Source organism: Poecilia reticulata, linkage group LG2, assembly GCF_000633615.1.
Source record: "Poecilia reticulata strain Guanapo linkage group LG2, Guppy_female_1.0+MT, whole genome shotgun sequence".
NCBI lineage: Eukaryota > Metazoa > Chordata > Actinopteri > Cyprinodontiformes > Poeciliidae > Poecilia > Poecilia reticulata.
Window position 1 is genome coordinate 11,917,448 of NC_024332.1, and position 6,143 is coordinate 11,923,590.

The window sequence follows — 6,143 nt, forward strand, 5'->3', positions numbered from 1 at the left end:
ATAGAGCTGACTGTATAGCTCAATAGGTAAGTCACCAGTCTTCCACCCGAGAGACCTGGGCTTGAGGCCAGGCTGGGGGCCGGGGCAAAAAGTTACAACGGTGACATTGAGCTGTTAGTGTGGGCCAAAAATGACCCACCCTAACAAAAGCCCATAAATAAAACAAAATTTTAAATCCAAAATCCAAAGACGAAATATGAAAAACTTCAAGGGACATGACTACTTTTGCAAACCACTGTAGATGCAGCTTATACTAAAGTCAACACACAATATATAAGATTGTGGTAACTGTAGTAAGTCTGCAAGACACCCGACTGGACACAGCATTCTGCATGGGAGATGTAAATGTGATAAAGAAGAGTGCGTTTTTCCTGTGGTTGGATCAGTGATAAGTTGAATCACTGAACAACTCATTGATGGCTTTTTTTCCCAGGAGGAATAAGGTCTTCATTGAAGTCTCCTAATATAACAGTGGGCTTAATATCCATTGAATTCAAGCTATCCAAGAGGTTTTGAAGATTTCTTAAGAATGTTCCAAGATCATAACTTGGTGGCCTGTAAACGGTCGCGATGAGGGCTGTGATGGGGGAGTCCACTTTGACAACGTTGAATTCAAGATCTGTAACCTCATTAAAAAATCCCCGTTCCTGCGGTTGGAGAAGACTCCGGCAGTAAGTCGCTACTCCCCCACCCTTTTTGGTAGCAATGTCGACTCTGTTTGAGTAGGAGACATGTCTGTTCCGTGAAAAGAAACAATAACTCTCCATTTGGCAAGAAGCTGGAACATAAGATCCAAATAAATGAGTCTTGGTTAGGCATAAGATATCTGCCAACATAAGTTCATGATGTTGTTTCATGTCCTCAGAGTGACAGACAAGACCTTCGACATTGTGGTGGACAATTGATAACCCGACTAAAAATCCAAGAGTGGTGTAGTGTGCAAGAACGATGCTGGTCTCATCGATTCCATAGCTGCTCTGATGTTTTCATCAGCGTAGATCTTGCCTTCATCGAAATCAATGATTTTAAGTCCYTCAAGAGAAGTTGTGCGACTGAGGGCCACATATGCCATTCCGGGTTCAAAAATCCGCTTCAAGGAAATTACCACAGACTTCATAGTCATCCCTTGCACTTTGTGTGCYGTACATCCAAAGGCCAACTTTATTGGAAATTGCCGTCGTACCACTCCCCTTACGCTAGTCTGTTCCTAAAATCTTTAAATGTAAACAATGCCGTCTGGTTTACCTTGAATCTTTTTTGTGTGTCCAGCTGTGGGATTATCCAGTTTGAGTCCAATTAACTTTACACTAGTAGCTCCATATTTGGTACTGGTAACAATATCAGCAATTGTACCAAATGTTCCATTTAAAAGACCATCCTCTACATCCAAATTTCTTATAATCATTACCCTAAAACCAAAACCAGCCTGTATGCTGTTAGACAAGTCTTGTTTGTTACCCGCTATGCAACAGCCCAAGTTAATCATGTTTCCCGWCTTTGTAACCCTTTTGTAGTCCTCTGCCGGAACGTCAACTGTTACTGCACCTAAAGAGGCCACGACTGCTGCGTGATGGGTGTCCACCTGTTTGTTTGTAGCAAAAATGTGTAGGATATCCATTGGACACTGTTAAGGAAGAATTTTTATATTACTGGTAAATTTAGCAAAACTCTGGCTCTGATACTTCCTTTTGATCCCGGGTTCTCTCGCGTGGCCACGCGTCAACGTGGACAAAAACACAACAATGCGTGTTAACAACACTCTTTGGGGTCAGTAACAGCTTGGATCAAAAGAGCCCCATCATCCTCACTGAGCAAATCCTTTTTACCTTTAACTCTAATCCGGTTCAGGAGCTCTGCAAATGCCCTGTCGTCTTTCTGCCGCATGATTTCTGTTAGGCTGATCATCTGGAAATTCTTATTCCAGATATCAAGCACGCCATCCTCAACTGGAAGAAGTCTCCCACGGCCAGAATCGAGACCCTCCCCATAAACCTTGTGTTTCCCTTGATTTGTTGAAATCTCCAGTGAACATATGCAAGTAGGTCTTTGGAGACCATGGAGATTTCGTCAATGATTAAGATTTCCACATTGGAAAGAACTGCCCGCACTTCATCCAATGAATTTCCAAGTCCCTTGTACGGTGGTTTTAAACTCTTGGGCAGTTTCAAGATGGAATGTAATCCCCTTGTCATTTCTATATTCTTTGCACGAAACGTTAAATAAACATTAATGTTGTTTCCACATATCATCTCCGATGTCCGCTGGACTTCGGGTTGCGCCGTGTCAGCTGTTTGGGATTCCCCTCCGTAATTTCCCCTCAGAAAGCAGGAGAATCCGCGCGTTCTGATTGGCTACCTGTCACATTCAGCATTAAGCTCCCAGTCGGGGAAAACCCCTGACTTAGATCGGAGCGGCCACGACAATCTACCGTAACCCACCGCAGGATGATCGGTTAGATCGGCCAACGATCTAAGTTTGTCATAAGGGGAAAATAGGGGCAACAAATGGTGTAGTGTGAACTACTGCATTAGGCAGACGGATGTGCCAGTTTTCTCCATTTAAATCTAGAGATTACTGAAGGGCAATACAGACTTCATAATCTGCACTCTTTTGGTTGAATGCAGAATGTATTTCCACTTTGGCTTTATGTTGTTTAGTTTTTATTCAAGTACGTTTTTTGTTAATGGAGACTGAGAATCCATTTTATTTTTGTTTTTGGTTGTTTTGTTTATTTAGTTTATCAGTTCAAGTGTTACGTGTTATTTTGAAAATGAATATCAGGAAATCGCATGTATTATTAGTCATTTCCATTAAATCAGTGTCAAAAGGTCTTGAAATAATATTATCGTTTATCGCAATAATTTCTTTAGACAATTAATAATCCAGTAAAATTTGTTATCGTGACAGGCCTACGCATGACGGTGACAGGGTTGCTCCTAAAAATGTCACACTTTGCATTCCAGTCAAGCTCAGAAAAACTTACCTGCTCTCCATGTTGACCTTTGATGGCCTCAATGACTTCTGGGATGTCATTTCAGCAAAAGACATAGCACAAATCTCCAGAAGAAGCAGATCATTTTGATATATGAATTAGCACAATTAGTTGAAGTTAGTAGAAGTAGTTAACGATCGAAAAATCTGAGCAGGATCTCAATAAGTGAGAATGCATGGAATGCATTCTCACTGATAATAATAAACAGACATTCTATTGGGTGTAGAAAAATAGGTGCCTGTCATGCAATGCATGGAGGCAAAGCAAGTCAATCACTGCTCTCCCTATGCATTGCGATGGCATGCCCCTAATTATGTTCGATTGACATCGTGTTTCTCTAGGAGAAAAGCACTATGTTAAACTGTGTAAAACAATCTAGGGTTAGATTGGGGTTAGGGTTAACCTGAACTCCATCACTAATATCAAATTGAGTAGTAGAGATGGCTTCATCTTCAAATGCTTTATGGAAGTACTGTTTTAAAGATGCATTTTCTCTAGAATTGAGCTCTGTAGCCCGACTAAATCTGCTCTGGTGGGAAAAGATTGATTTGCCTGATGGTGTCTCAGGCCTCTGTGGTTTATTAAATCATTTCTTAAGCTTGCAGAGAAAATGCCTAAAGAGAATCTAAGTTAAGTTGTGTCCATCTAATTATTGTAGTTGAAATAGAGGTTCTTTTGGTTTGTAAATGCATCCAAATACCAAGTTATTGTTGTACTTTTCATTAAGATTATTTCACTAAGTTGGAACCCTCTGTTTTAAAAAAGAAGTCATGTCCAAATCTGAAGCATTTCAACTAAATGACACCAACAGCAAGTTGTTCTACCAAACCTTAGTTGGCTTCTTTTTTCAATTGTCAACTGTTGAACATAGACATGCTTAATCACGCTAGGTSTATGTAGGCAATTATAATTTTCATATGTCCTTAAAGAGTACCTAAAAGCTGAACAACTTATTTCTCCTGACAATTCCTTGAAACCACTTCTTGTTTGTCCAACATTTTAATATGCTTCATTACTGACTTGTCATCAGCTGATGGATATAGAACATGTCCTGAAGAATCGACTAAATTAGATGCTGTTTTGTTTATAAAATCATGCCTTTATGATTTTTGTATAAATATCATGTCATTAAACAAAATCATACCTGAATACCGCATTAAAAGATCACTTTGACAAGTACTGAAATTTTATTTTACTTATTTCTTTTTAATAAAGACATTGACAGACAAACTGAACTGCATTCAATTGACCAAGGATAAGACATTGTTCCACCAGTACACACTTTGTGCATTCTTTGGATTAAGAAATAAGTCAGAGCTGTATGGAAGCCCATTTCCGCCATTCTGTTAAAAAAAATAAGAATTATCTCATTATATTGAGATAGTATCTCAAAATAACGAGATACTATCTCATTATAATGAGATACTATCTCATGAGATAGTATCTCAAAATAACGAGATAGTCTATATCGGCTCAGGAGGTTTAGGGACTGTGGAGGTTGAACCCCCCTTTCGAATTAGTTCAGTCCACCTGTACCGTTTGACTTTATCATCGGTCGCGCCTGGCGCCAGCAAGCATCCAGCTAAATATAGCTCTTTACAACGGTAAGAAATGTGGTTTTGTTCATTTAAATCTGTAATATAAACTAGCATAAACTAGTATAAAGTAATCAATTTGGCATACTGACGACGTTAGCTAATCTTGAATATAGCTTAAGAAGATGAATATATTTGAAGCTAACGTTTTCTGTGTCTTCGTCAGTCCTAGCTTTCCGGCCGAGGATGTGTGGTACTTTTATTTGCTGTAATGACACATGTTCAGTTTACTACAAAGTTGTGGTGTAAAAACTGGTGAGTAGTTCGTAGATGCTGGATCTCGCTCCCAAACTACTGCGACACCGAAACGATACCTCTTAGCGTATGTATTTTTTAAAAGTTAAACTAAATATGTCATGGCATTTTATGTCATGTGCTTGCTTTTGTACAGTGTGTATTGTTTCAGAAAGACAAAAGGCTGGACAGAGTGGAACAGCTGGATTTTCACTAGCCTTTTCTGATCACACAACAGGTAAGTGACTTCTCTGCTATAGCGTGTTTCTCCCGTTTTCTATTGAAAGACCTCTATTCTCCTCAGATGGCTTAATTTTCAGTGTATTTCCTTTTCTTCTGCCCTGCGACAGACTGGCGACCTGTTCAGGGTGAACCCACCTCTCGTTTTATGTAGATAGACACCAGACCCCTCCATACCCTACTAGGGATAAGGGTGTTAGAAAATGCATTGATGGATGGCATTATGAACGACTATATTATTATTAGTTTTCCAGATAAAATTATAATTTGTAGTATGACTTGCTTTACATTTTATTTGAAACATCTGATGATGGTCTTGTGTATCTTCTCTTCCTTTGTAAGATCACAGAATGGATGACCTGATTGATTTCCTGAAACAAAGGAATATTCCTTAGGAAACTATCGAGACCATGCAGAGAGAGAAGGTACTAGCTGAAAAAAGTCAGCATTTCAAAAACTACAGTTTTTTTTAAAGCATGCGTCTAACAGTGTCATCTAATTTAATTAAAATAATGTGCATACAATTCTAGTTCCATTTTTGTAGTTTTAAAGAAATAATTTTTTATTGTCCTTATTTAGATTGATACCAACATCATCCAGCTCATGACAGATGAAGAGTTAAAGAATTATTTGCCATCATATGGAGACCGCATAGTCCTATTGGGATACTGTAAAAGAAAGGAAAATGGCCCCCCAAACAGTCACAAATCAAAACTGTTTGAGCGCTTGAAATCAAAGCTGGGAAAAAGAAGAACTGCTCATGAAGATGGCTGTGGTATGGAAAAAGAAGAGCAATCTGAAACAATTGTAAAGTCAAAGAGAAAAATAGAAATAGGCTGGCTGCTTTATGATGAAGAACAACAGGCTTTTAAACAAGTAAGAGCAMGAAGAGGTGGTGGAACAAGGAAGGTGGATGTATCAAAGGATGCTAAAAAATGTGAGCTAATCCAGATGGCTCTTGGCCTTTTCTTTCCAAATGGGAGAAATAGAGAAGGGTCCATAACAGATTTTGAAATAGATCTGAAAAATTATCAGGAAGTGCCAATTGATGACAAAATCTCTGTTGGACAAATGTTTCATGT